At 34.0% G+C, this 14,816-nt stretch overlaps 1 protein-coding gene across 29 annotated transcripts in view; it reads right to left on the reverse strand.

Moving 5' to 3' along the window:
- The window catches only part of PTPRD (protein tyrosine phosphatase receptor type D), a 1,149,749-nt gene that overhangs the window by 782,003 nt on the left and 352,930 nt on the right, over window positions 1-14,816 (reverse strand). For all 29 annotated transcript variants that reach the window (XM_072921655.1, XM_072921648.1, XM_072921647.1 and 26 more), the window contains one exon: window positions 3,212-3,255. The gene's annotated coding sequence lies outside the window, so the exon portion shown is untranslated. The remainder of the gene's footprint in view (window positions 1-3,211; window positions 3,256-14,816) is intronic.

A 14,816-nucleotide genomic window follows, 5' to 3' on the forward strand; every position in this document is an offset into this window, starting at 1 on the left:
GAAACAGATTTTATCCACATAATAAGTGGGTAAGCTTTAGAACAGACCAACAATCAGAATTTTTTCAGTGTCTACAAATATCTGAAAAATTGATTTAAAACAATAAACAAAATAATTTTTAAATTAAAATATGCCTGTTTCCAGACACTATAATTTAGACATTTTTCAAAAATACACATTATCTATAAGTCAGTTTTTAATAATAGTCTGACTGGCTAAGAAATATTTAAAGTCGATGATAAATATTTATTACTTCACAGAACAGTACAGAATCAGTTGAAAAATAAATTTCAGTTCCCTCTTTTTATTTATCCAGAAAAGACAAAGCTTTGTTTTCATAAGGAAGTTCATCATCGTGTTCTCTGATATCTGTTTGTAGTGTGTTTTCATAGTTTTCTCCTGTTTTCCCCCTATGCGCTTGGTTTAGCCTAAGTTATACCCTCTTGCCCAGTTGCCTGTCATACTCAAAGACCTGCGTCTTCTGGTAGAATGTTCTTTACTCTTCCCCTACCATACTGTCAGTCTTTACTTGAGCCAACCTCTGCTCGGAATTCTACTTCGGAAAAAAACTAAAACTCAAGGCCCCATTAGTCCCTGTGACCCAAATCCCCCCGTCATTTCCCTCATTGGACGATGCTTTTGTGAACCCTACCTTTTACTCCTACCCAAGATATTCTCTGTTGGTTAATAATTTGTACCCTCCCACAACCTCCTCCAGTTTGAGGTGCTACACTCCTGCCTTTTTTGTCTTTTGCTGCCAAATTCCCCAGAGTAATAAACCCTCTTTGACCCTATGCAAAAGGCCCGCCCTTGTCCTTGCCTCCTCAAAGCACAGACTGACAACCATATAGGCTGTAGGGCAATTGCTCTAGTCGTACCTTGGGTCATTCTGCTACCAGAGTGCAATCCACTCTTGGCGCAGGCTGGGGTGGAAGAGCCAGTGCAGCTCTGGTTGATGCGTCAGATATACTGAGCTATTTTTTTATTGCAAATATTAAAGAATTTATATAGACTTAATTAAAAACAAATTTTAGTTTGTTAGTGTGCTTTGCATTTAAGCGCAGTCCAGGATTAACCTGGTGAGCTACAATTGTGCAAAAATTATCATTCTGCTAACATAATGTTAGCTTAATTCTGTAATCTCAATTTGGTCTGAACATGTTTGTTCTAATGGCACCTCTGCTGGCATGAAATAGTAGTCTGCAAGTTAGTGAATCTTTTTCACCGGGTAGTAGGAGTAAACATGATGCTTAAGGACGGGGATTAGTGGTGGAATTGGCATCATGGACTCAATGATCTAAAGACTTTAACATTAACATTTCTCACCTAAATGTTTGTATGATTCTATTCTATGATTCTATGGACACAGCTGCAGTTTGTATCTTGAATGGGTATTTTACTGCATTTTGAATCAAAATATTTGTTTTAGGACAAAACACACCCATCTTCCTGTTCAATATCCCTTTTCCCTCCTATTTTGTTAAAGTATGTTGCTAGTGTTGTTTGCAACCATATGAAGTCAACTGCATGCATAGTTTCTATCTGAAAATATCTTAATTTAGGAAAATATCAGTTCTCCATTTGGTCTCTAAATGTGTTGTTCAGACACTGCACGTGAATGATTTCATTTTTGAAACATAACAACTTTAAGGTTAGAAAATGGCATTTTCCCTTCTTGTCTTGCTTCCTCCCACTAAAACATTATTTCTGACCATCTAGTGGCATTATCAGGTTACAACTAGGAGTACTGAAGAACAGCTCCAGAATAAAAATACATTTATTTATTGAGTATGATACAAATGACTCAGTAGGCCTGAAAGCAGTATAGCTACAATATTGAAGATTGTATGCCAGATGTCTCTTAGAGTGCTCTGCAAATGTGACTGAAAGTATACTGTATTCTCACAAAACACATCAAAGGAAAGGAAAAATGAAACTCATTAATTGAGGTAATAAAGATTTATGTTCAGGCAGTGAGGTGATGAAAATTAATACCACTGTGCTGAATGGAACGGAACTGTGACAATTGAAATGAATTGAAGATATACCTCAAGTGATTTCTGTGGCTTTAGGAGATTGCTTTTAAATTTGGGGGAATGAAAAATGAACGGTTGTCCCAGGAGCCAACACAGATGATCTTTTCCCCATATTGCTCATTCCTTTGCCCCCTTGCATCTTTTTCTGAGTGTGCAGTGAAACAAGACTCATTTTCCTGTCTAGAGAACTTCTGTTTCTTTAGGGACTGGGATTAGTCTTTGTTCTAAATCTAAGTCCTAAACTTACCAAACCAAAGACAAAATTCCAGGTGATCATTTTCTCTTTTAAAACTGTAGGATTATAGTAACTTTACTTTTTCCAAACAAACTTTATGGTATATTTAACATATAGAAATAAGGATTAGCAGCCAGCATTATAATGCAGCATGGTAGATGTAGTCTATATGACTAACATTGCTCAAATTTTGCTGTTGAATTACAGCATGATGGATTCGTTACTTAAAAAAATAACTTTGCTGTTAGTCATTCCCTCCATATCAAGCAGTTAATATACTTCTGCTCAAGCTACGCCATTGAGTCTCTGACATCTGAACCTATTATTGGGAAAAAGCAAAATTATATAAAACAAAACAAAAAAAAGTAAAACAATACAAAAATTGGACAGGAAAATATTTCCACTTAAAGCTCACTAAGTATGCTACGTAAGAGAGAGATATGTAAATTGTATGTTAGGTCTATGTATTTTTTTTTTTTTCACAGTAAGAAGCAACTTTCCAAGCACTACAGAGAAAACAACTATTTCAGGCATAGATAAAGGAGAAGCTCAGTGATTAATAGATAGCTAAAGACATACAATTTGTTTTTCCTAAGAATAACTCATCTGCTTTCAGTTGTCTTTTCTAGAGTAAAGTTACCTGAAGGAACGAAGTAATCTAAGAGTGTTGTCTGTTGCTGCTTAAATAATTGAGAGTAATTTACTAAGAAGTCTTAATGCTTAAGTTCAATGTACTCAATAAAAAGTTACACCTGCAAAAAACTCATGAAAGTTACTTACTTAAATCTTACTTAAGTCTGCATAAACAGTGCAGTGGGAGTGGCTTAGCATTTTAAAAGTAAATGGGCAACAGATATCTTTCACTGAAACTTAATTTACAGTAACCAGTTGTTATGATTACAATTAAAATATACCAAGGACAAAGAATTTTTTAACTTACTCTTCTCCAAGGCACATCCTGTTGTTTTGTCTCAGGATAGAGATCTAAAAAAATTAAGAAACATTTGATATTACTGGTAGTAATAGTCACTGTCAAATACCATGATTTCCTTTATACATATATTTTTATTTGTTGATAGGTATAGTCAGAAAAAATTATGATTTTGCAACACCTCATACATACATTAAACAAAAAATTAACAAATGAAAATATAGATACACTCCTGCAGTTTTATTTTTCCTTCTATTAAATATGTGTCTGAGATTTCCTATGGGTCGCATTATCATAGAATCACAGATTGGTTTGGGTTGGCAGTCACCATAAAGATCTTTTAGTTCAAACTCCTCCACCATGGGCAGGGTCACCTTCTACCAGACCAGGTTGCTCAGATCCTGATCCAGCCTGGACTTGAATTCTTTAAGGGATGGGGCAGCCACAACTCTGGGCAAACAGTTCCAGTGCCTCACCACTCTTATAAACAGTAAAATTCTGCAAAGAATTTAATTTTTGATCATATCAGAATGCATTTAAATTGCAATTTTCATAATTGACTTTTTAAATTATCTCATAAACGAAAGTCTACAATTATCCAGAATTCAGTATTTGTATTATGGATCACAATTTCCAAATATATACCTTTGTAGTTTTTGAAACATATTTTCAGGCTTGAATCAGTTTGCAGATGTTACTGACATTTAAAGACTAGCTCAAATAAAAAAATTCTATAGTGCAAAACAATTAAATTCACTGTTTTTGAGCCTGTATAAACCATTATTCCTATTATATATAATATATAAACCATTATACATAAATATTATATATTTTTTAAGCATTTGGGGATTTTTATTATCTATTTTTGGTAAAGTAGGACTCAAATAATAGTAATTAGATAACAATTGTTGGGGTAGTATTCCTCCTAGTGTTTCTCCATCTGAGTCCTTGATGTTGTTGCAACAAAAATCTAATCTGTAGAATTTTGGTACACTATTGCATAATTTTGAAATATTCATAATAAAGGATGAAAGCTTAACCAGATTGATCTGAAAATTGACATTATATTAACCAGGGATTTGACTGCATGTAATAATTATACTAACATTTCTAATGTGCATATCTTAAGATATTAGTTTTGCGAAGAGGGAAAAGTTAAAAAGCCTTATTCCTCAATTTTTCCCACCAATTTTTCTGTCAGCATTCACCCTAGGATATGCACCTCTAGTATAAAAACTGTATAGGCAATGTTCATGTAAGTATTCAACATGCTTCTGTTCAGAAAAAACTTATGGTGATTACAAGTATGAAGGGCTGTAAGGTTTAAGAATAACAGATATATTTAGAAGGCTGAAATTTACAATATCTTGGGTTTAGCCATGCAGTAATTAGAAATTATGAATCTTAACTGTCCAAACAGGAGAAGGTTGATTTCTTCCAGGAAGAATATATCAATTCATGGAAACAGTGGACAAGACCAGTTTAACTGTATAAATAAAAAATACTTGAAACTAATGTGGGATCAAGACTTTTCAACTATAATTTTGGGGATATGGATACCAGAGCAGAAGTCAGGGAAATGTAGAAATTACAGGGTTTATGTCAGGAATGGCATATAGCGAGTGCATTACCTGACTGACTATACAGTTTATTCTGCTCTATACATGTACTTCCTCTGTGAAAAAAAAAACCCCAAACAAAACAACAAAGGCATGCAAGAAAGCAAACCAACCAACAAAAAAAATTGCCAGATCTAACCAATCTAAATGCACTAAATCATTTTAGTCTGTGTTCAAATCAGTTCAAATCAGTTCAATCAGGCTTTGAATTTCCTTGTTTCAGAAGCTGAATTACACTCTGGTGAGGTACTCAAATTTTTAAACTTTGCAAGGTTAATTTTGTAATTAGCAGTGATCTTCGTGTAAATTATTAATCTACTTCTTTTGAAACGAATGGAATAATCTAAACACTGTGAATGCCTTCCACAGCTCACCTTTAAGAGCAGTGACTGATCTTGTCACTCTTCAGATTTCTTAAAAGGTTTTAAGCATAGTTTACTGATAAATATCTATAATGGAGGACATAAGAAAGAGTACATCATATTTTGGAAGAACTCCTTAATTTTTCTTTAGGGAGAGACCATATCCTTGAAGTGAAAGGAAAGGTTACTGAAATCTTTAGATTCAGAAATGCATTTGTTTTAAATTAAACATCAGTGAAAACAAGTAGGCCTATTTCAAAGTGTGTAATTCATAACACCTTAAAAAAAACCCCACATTTGTAACCAGCAAGAGTTTCTTTCACATGGCAAATTCCTAACTTCAGGATGTCATTCTCAGTCTAATAAATATGCAAAAATACCAAATACTTATTCTTCAAATAAAACCAGTTGCATCCTGCAATGGCTCATCACCAAGGTGAAGTATATTTTGCTGCCAAGTCACATGTTTCTTTGTGAAACAGGTACTCCCTTCTGCCATCCTTCTTTAATCCACTCCTCAAAATACCAATTTTTCCTCTTGTGTTCCTTTATCACTTAAAATCAGAGGTAGTGGGCAACAGTCTTTCCAGACTTAGTCACTGGCTTCCAGTAACGGTTCAACGTTCTATACCACATGTGTCAGTTTCCCTTGATCTAAAGATAATTTATGTTTTACATGAAATACTAATGTTTACAAAAAGACAAAAAATAAGTAATTAGTGTTAAGAAAACTGACAGGAACTGAAGAAAAAAAAAAGCTATGCACTGAACCTAAACAGACATCAAGGATGTATTTTGAGATTTTATTAATCTGTTCAGAACACATATAGGTTTCTCGGTCAGTGATATTTGGCCACTGTGAATTAATTCCTTCTTCCCTTATTTACATTAGTATCAATTGAAAACCAGGACACTGAAGTTTATACGGTACAATGATAAACTGTGAATGAAGACAATGTTGGGATGTCCACCTTCTTAATACCTCAACAGAAGAGAATCTTACTTCTGACTTCACCTGATAAACCCTTAGACTGTGAATGAGATACTTCATATTCCTGCTCCTTTTATGTTGTCTGAAACAAAAAAAAAGCCCAAAACACAGAAAGGCATAGCAGTTTTGTTCTTTAAAAGACTATCAGTATTTTGGGTGATTAGAATTTTGTGGTAATAAAAATATTTTCTTTGAATAGCACATTTGTCATCCTCTGAACTCCAAGGCTTCCTACTTTCTCACTGTATGTCCATGATGTATTTCATGTAGAAAAGGGAAAAATACTCTCTTCTGGACAGTATATTGCTGTACTCAATATTTTTTTTCTGGTTTTGTTGGTTTTGTTTTGTTTTGTTTTGTTTGTTTGTTTGTTAATATATTTTCTTGATTATGTTATTAAGGATGCCTAAGCCCTAAGACTTGTGAAAGGCATTTCAGTACGTTGAAGATAGGTGTAGATTTGCCAAAACCCTTGATCACCTAAATGTGATTTCTAAAGGGACCTATAGGTTAGCTGTTCAGGTGCTTTTCCAAGCAGCTAACTACTTCAAAAATTCAGAGGTATTAATCGTTATACTGATAATGACCCAATAAATGCAATAACTCTTCGTCGTATACATTATACAACATACTTTGTGAACGTGCTTTTTAACCTTATCCCTGAAGGACTCTATTAATGCCAAAAATAGTAGTTATAATGATGTTTTAATCAGCTAAACAGCTAATTCAATCTAGAACATGCTAATCAGATCTGTTGCTATCTCAAACCCTTTGAGCCTCACTTTGGGTGCTGAAAAAGGACTGTCATACTTTAACCCCAATCAACAACTAAGCCCCACATAGTGACTTGCTCAATCCCCTACCAGTGGGGAGAGAACCTGAAAAGTAAAAGTTAGGTAAGCAGGGAAACAAAAAGTTGTGCACACATGCAAAGCAAAACAAGGAATTAATTCACAGCTACCCATGGGCACGCAGGTGTTCAGTTATCTCCAGGAGAACAGGGTCCATCATGTGTAGAATTACTTGGAAAGACAAATATCATCTTTCCAAATGTTCCACTCTCCCTCCTTCTTCCTCCCACTTTATATACTGGCATAGTGCCACAGGGTCTGGAACATCCCTTTGGTCAGCTGGGGTCACCTGTCCCAGTTGTGTCTCTTCCCACGCTCCCAAGAACCCCCAGTCTCCTCACCAGTGTGGCAGTTCAAGAAGCAGAAATGTTTTAGCCCTGTGCAAGTCCTGCTCAGCAAACGACAAAAAGATCTTTATATTATCAACCCTGCATTCAGCACAATTCAAAACCAGCCAATTGTAGCCATAATCATACCATATTATCAGACAGCAGCTCTGACATCAACATGTCACATCACTATATTATTATATGGATGGGAAGATAATATTAATCTTTGATTTTTGCTCAATTTTTATCAGAGAAAATGTTTTATGTGCAATACATGTAGCATTGAATAACATAGGAGCAATATTTCTACAGATATCTCATTAATATTTACGCATCTGCTTTATAATTTTTTTTCTCTATTACACTTATTTTATGCTTTTCCTTATGCAAACCTGCTGTGTAAGCACAACAAAAATATATGGAGCATGCTCAGACAGCACTGTTTAACCAATAAGCAAATTAAAGCTATGTGATTTGCTGTCCCAGATTGAAAAAAGCAAGATGTACTATATTTGCCATCCATATGGCAGTTGTTTCGTAATAAGTGGGCAGTTGTTCCTTATCTCTTCCACAATCAATTCTCCCTCCAGGGAGACATCTACTGATAAGGGGCCACTGAATGTCATTGCATGACTGGCAAGAACTATAACATCCATTGTGAGATGCTCTGCCAGAGGGAGGAGCTAAGCATTCTTACCTGCATCTATAGTCTTGCACTTTTTCTGTGTTGGATTTTCCCAGAGGAACTGCTACCTCTTTCACTGCCTCTTCAGAGGAAGACTGTACCCTATTTTACAAGATCACTAATCCAACAGAACCACAGCTGCCACTCCAGGAGGACTGCAGACACAAGTCCGATTGGACTGCTACCAACACACTATCCAACAGTGTGTCAGCTTGTATTCTGACTCTGTCAGTGTTGTTTAAGTCCACTGCATTGTTTATCATTTTATTTTCTTCCCTAATAAAGAACTGTTATTCCTGCTCCCATATTTTTTCCTAAGAGCCCCCCTTAATTTCAAATTTATAACAATTCAGAAGAAAGGGGTCTACATTTTTTCATTCCAGGGGAGGGTCCTGCCTTCCTTAGCAGACACCTGTCTTTCCAAACCAAAACATTTACCCTCTGATTTTCACCGCAGTAAACTCATATCTAAGTTCTACTACTACTGATTTCAACACCTATCTTTTTAATTCTGGATCTCAGATCATAACATCTCCAAGAGCCGCACAGGATACTAACGTGTAGCATAGTACTAGAAGCAATATTCCCATCTGTTATCAGTTTGTTTATCTCACTTTTAGATTTTTGTGAACACTGCCCTAAATAAATTCTTAATCCTACCTAAGGAAGGTTGTTAATTAGTGCTAAAATTTACAAAAAATCCAAACCAAGCCAAGCCAAGCAAACCAAACCAACCAACTAACCAACCAAAGAAGAAAAGCAAAAAAAACCACCTCCCATCTTCCTTTTAGTTTTACCATTTTCTGTGTATGTAGAAGATACACCATGCACAAGTAGCGATACTTCATCTAATTAATTCATGCTAGGCATATCTTTGTGTTTACATGACTTTGTCCTCTCAAAAAAAAGCCCTATCACTGAAAGCCTCACTTTTATTCTTCTCTCCTCTACCCTTTCTTTCCAATCATAACCAGTTAAGTTTTGTGTCTTTCACCAGTCTCCCAAATTCAATTAAAATACTATGTAACTATGGTATCTTCATCACCAAAAGCATGGCCATTTTTTTACAATTGCATATTTTTGGCTTATGTACATTTACAATTTTCACTGAGTAACTTGACAGCAATGGAGTTCGCACTCTATTTGAAACACCCCTGGCAATGTACAGAACATTAAAAAGCTTTTTCCTGCTACCCAGTTATCTTTTCTGGTTATAGTTTTAGTGTTATTTCTTTCTGAGGAAGTATCTCAGAAGCCCCAGTCTCAGTCCTCTAAAGGAAATGGAATTTTCTTCCCTATATCTTAGCTGCAAATGCTTTCTTTCTTGTAGAATTGTAGATTGAATAGTGATAATTTTCAAATTATGTTTTTTCTCAGCCTGAATCTTGAGACACTGCTAATATCAGTGGGATAGGAAGTTTGTCTTGTTTGGCACAGTTTACACAGAGGAAAGAGAGGAACCCCTTAAAGAAGATGAAATAACGTTAATTCTTTATAATAATGAACTTTAAAAAAATCTGTTAAGAAACTTTTTTACTTGAAGGAACATATAGTGCAGTATGCTCTCTTATAGTAAAAAGCTGACTAAAATAGCTTGCTTCAACAAACATAAGTGGTAATACGAGTAAATGACAGAGACAAAAAAGATTTTAAATATTCTCTCTCCCACACACAGCAAGCATAATACCCTGCTGTTGCAAGGAAAGGATAACCTTTTATCCAGTGCTTGCTTTTCATGCTATATAATTTTATAAAGCTACTCTTTAAGAGATGTGTTTCTGAGCCAGCAGACTGACTTTGAGTTCATGACTCTTTCAGAACCCAGCTTACAAGACCCAAAAGGACAGATCTGCTTTTCGTTGTTAAATTCTGTGCAAAATGGAACAGTTTGTATAGGGAAGACTGAGCAGAACCTCAGTCCACAATAATCAGTATCTCTTTTTCCGCCCACTGAAAACAAAACAGCTAGTCTTGCAAGTTGAATTAGAAGTTATAGAGAGCTGGACAGCTTCATTGTATCAGGAATTAATATTCTCTACCTAGATATAGATGGAACGGCATGGAAGTGCAATTGTCATTGCTAGCTGTTAGTACAAGAAAAGTGCCATAACTAGGAGAAATGGCTCAGGAATTTTTGGGGAAAAGCTCAAAGCAAATAATTGAAGATACTGATCTACATCAGTTGGAAAGACATTAAAACATCAGAGAAAGTCCAGTGTAAAAACACATTTATTCTTATCATTATAAGAAAAGTCCAGTTACGGGCAGTTTCTTAGTGTAGCATTCATGAATTTTACTGCTTAACTCTCTACACAAATATGTAGAGCACATAAAAGAAGTATTCATATATTCTAGAGTCAGATTTCAGCATTCAAAATTCAAAGTCACTTGCTGAAAATTGGTACAACAAAAGCATATTAAGAGGCATGTGATTAAGAGCCTACTGAGGTAGTTCCCAGCCTGTGCTAGGACCCAGCATCCAAATTTTGCGTAGTTCAAGGCTTTTAACTGAAATTAGCTCCTATCTGTCACTCTGTATTTAATCCTCACTAACAGTTGTAGTATATTTTGTGCACTTCTGAAACAGATCTTTCACTCCAGTTTCATCCAGAAGGCACCATTTTTGTAGTTCTAGGACACTAAGTGAACTGAAGCATGGTCAGTGGAAGAAGATTCACTTAAAAAGCCTGGTTCAAACTCTAATAACAGTGTGAATATGGCGTTTTAAAAAGAGATTTTTACTGTAACCCACTTTAGTTGTAAAGCTTAAAGCAAACAAAGACAACTTTATATTTCTGGATGATGCAAATAAAAATTAAAGACAAATAGAGGAGATCTTGACTACAAGATGCAGTTGCTTGAGCAAATAATATTTCTAGAATGCTACTATTTCTGAAATGCTCAGTATACACTTTTAAAAACATCTGTATATGAAGCAAGTTGTAAAACTATATGTGATATTTGTGATGTCAACAGATGATGTGATATAGAAAATATTTAATACAGAGAACAGTCAACAACATGTGGATTTTTAGGGAGACCTAGATGAATTTTTTAGCAAGATAAGAAAACATTAGCTGTCATTTTCTTAAAACAAAATTATAGTGAAAGAAATGTAAATACATTAAAATATCTTAATCAACCACCTATTAGCATATTTCTTCACTTTGGTGGATTTACTTCTCTTTTTCAAATGAAAACTCCAAAGGAATTATAGGATAGTAAAGACAGAAACTATTTAAACTTCTAGACATGCAGCCAGATATTTCTTGGAGAAGTTTGAGATATACAAAATTTCTGAGTTTATTAATTTTTCTGACCAGGTCTACTTTAGATCTTCATAATCCATTAATAATAAAACCAGAAAGTATTTACTTGCTGTACAGTACCGACCACTACAGCTGAATTAAAGTGTCTCTAGCAAGGAGGTAAATATTTGTATATATTGTTTCCTTTTCATATCTTATATGATACAGCAAAATATATATCAGAAGAACAGTAGTTCTTGTCCTGTGTGATATAAGTATTCTTGTGTATAAAATTTATTTCCTAATATGTTCCATAAGGTTGAAATCGTCTTTATTTTTGCTATTCGCCTTTCAACAAGCCTTGTTAGATCACTGAATCATGACAAATGAATCTTTACATATTAGGACACTCAGTTCACTCTGATGAACTAACAAATTAAAATGTAATATAAAATGGTGACACTGAGAGTAGAAGGGACAGTCCTTTTTATGTCAGGAAAAAATTCATCATTAGGCCAAGATGCACCCTTCAATTAAAACATTACCACACTGATAATGTTGAATGAAATGCAGTTTTGAGGAATTCAGTGAAATAACACTAAAATGACAGAAGTTATCACACATTTTTTGTCCTGAAGCAGCCATACTTCATTACACATAACTGAATGTTAGAAAGCAATCTAGTGTGTTTTCCCATCCTTGTCTCAGGCTAAGGTAATTATTAGTCTGAGAGTTTCCCTCTTTCTCTCCCCCCTTGCCTTTCTTTTTTAACTGTGCTTACCCAAGAGGAAAATGAACCATGGTACTTATCAGCATAATGCATACATCAATGATACCGAAGGCAACTTTCCATGGCTGAAGCCATAGGTTAGCTGCAAATCCATTAGAGATTAAAAAGAAAAAAATAAAAATAAATATCTATGAATCTAGGCTATAGCTGAGTGATAAGTGTTGAAAAGTCAGAAAACATGACAATGTAATTTGCATCAGTATTGGATCAGAAAGGCTATTAAAGACTAAGCAAGAAAGGTAAAAAAAATTATCCAAAAGGGTATTGAAAACAAACTTCCTAAAATAATAGTGATAGTAATGTAATAAATTTTTCAGTCATGTAGTTATTTTCACTCAGTCTAGAAAAAAAATTTGCCTAAAAGTTTTTGTTTTTTTCTGTACAAAATGATTGTAAACACCGGATTATAAAATAATGCAATAATTAAAACATCCTTAAGATCTTAAGGACAATGACCTTAGACTGAAGAGACACTAATATTTCAGAATATTGAAGATGACACATCCAAGTTTTAAAAAAATATCAGGTTTTTTTGGATTTGTTTTAGTTTTGCTATCTCTGTTTTAATTTCAGGTTGTGCAAATTAGATTTTAGTAATTCTCATTTCAATTTTATATATTTCAAAAATATCTCTATATGAAAAAAGTTATTTTTTAATTTTTTATCTTATTTATCAATAGCTTATAATCTCTCCAAACTTTCATAAATTTCATAAATAACATATATGTACAATCACTGGGGAAAAAATATTACATACAAAAAATCCATTACAAATTTGAAAAATTTCATTTTCTGGTAAAAATAAAGTCTCAGAATGAAGAAGTATCATTCTATATGCAGCTATTATTGGAAATAAAAATATTAGTTTATCTAGCAATCGTTCCCAGACAGCCAGATGGTATTTATATTCTCTATTATTTATTAATTTAAATTAAAACATGTTTACTATCTGTATCTTTTATCAAGTCTTCATTTTATGAGAAAAATGACCTTCAATCATTTTATCTAAGGATTGATATGACTGGTATAACTGAGACTCACATGTTGGGATTTTGCTGACTTCACTGAAGGATCAGCTATTCTTTATATTCCTGCAAGATGGAAGATTTTTTTTATATACATAAAATTAACCTAGGTTAAAGCAGGACTTCACAAAGTAATTTTGTTTCTCTTAACTTATCTATGCTCAGAATTTATACTGTTTACTCTGAAATACAGGGAATTTGAGGTTGCATGCACAACATATTTTTGTAATTAAGCCATAATTTATTAGTCACATAAAATATGCTACTTAAAACCTAGCTATACAGACTACAGAATGATAAAGTTTTATAAACAGAATTAAAAATTCACCATTGATATTATAACAGGAGGGTATTAAATCTCTTCTTAAGTTTAATTATGAAAGCAAAGAAATCATGGGGTTCAGTAACAGTAACTGTTGTTTCTACCAGAGGAAAGCTGAAAATTTTAAACAGAATAGAGATTACATAAATTATTATGTTTATATAGCATCTTGTTTTTGCCTGAAAGGGTGAGAGAATTTCATTCCTTATGACTGCTTAAAAAAAGTCATGAATATAAACATTTGGATGTCAAAATCTTGCATGTGCACAATTGCAATTTAAACACTAGCTTTGCTGTTGTTTTAAGATTCTTTTTTAATTGTGGAAATGTCTTTGCCTCTCCCCTACATTTCCAAATATATACTAATATTTAAGAAGAGTTTGCTCTACCTTTTTTTTTAAAGTGAAATATACTGCTACTATATAATTGCTTTCTTGGCTGCTTAAAATATGAAAAATACAACCCAAAAGACAGATCTTCTGGACCAACCTCACTTTTTGTGGTATAACTGCTTTTCATGTGAAGAGAGAAGTGGTTTTCCAATGTTTTGACAATCCAGTGGTGTCTGTATGAAGGGCCATTTAGGAGAAATTACACAGAGAACAGAATACATCATTTTAGATGCAGTCATTGCTAAGAACAAACCCTCAGAATTTGTCTGCTGTGTGTGTGCCTGTGCCTGTGCATGCATTTTCTATCTGTACGTCAAAAGTTTTTGCCCAGTTTTATGCACATGGTTACAACCTGATTCTTTACTTGCTTCAAAAGACAGCTTGTTGAATTTTGTGTAAATGACTTGGTTGCTCATTTCCGCAAATTCATAACTCTCCCGAGTTTAAGATGGATAACTAAATTAAGGTTAAAACAACTTTATAGCTAGAGTACAACAGGCAGTCTGACTACATTCAAAGGTACTGTATAACAGAGGATGAGTATAGGAATGACATTGGGTTATTTCTGCTATAGTCATTAGGCCATTGATTAATTTAGGGTAGAAAGCAACTCTGAAGGTCAGTATGGCTAACAATCTCTTTGTTTGATCCACCAGTAGTAGCAAGTGGCTCAGTATAGTATATCCTGGTGGTATATGTACAGTACAGGGCCAGAACGCTGCTAAGACTGTTACTTTAGGTTAAATACTTGATTGGGATTTGTTTGTTTGTTTGTTTTGGGTCATTTGCTTGTTTTGTTTTTGTTTTTTTTTTTGTGGGGGGGGAGTATTTTTTGGCTTTTTTTTGGGAGGAGGTTTGTTTTTTTGTTTTGTTTTGTTTTCTATAGAGACAGATTTAAATCTTGTATTTTTAATATGGAAGCATTGTTTTCTTCTGAAAATATTTATCACATATTAATCAGAATCTATAGAACAATTTCACTCATTTAAAAATGGTGAAG

This window comes from Taeniopygia guttata, chromosome Z (assembly GCF_048771995.1).
Source record: "Taeniopygia guttata chromosome Z, bTaeGut7.mat, whole genome shotgun sequence".
Taxonomy (NCBI): Eukaryota; Metazoa; Chordata; class Aves; order Passeriformes; family Estrildidae; genus Taeniopygia; species Taeniopygia guttata.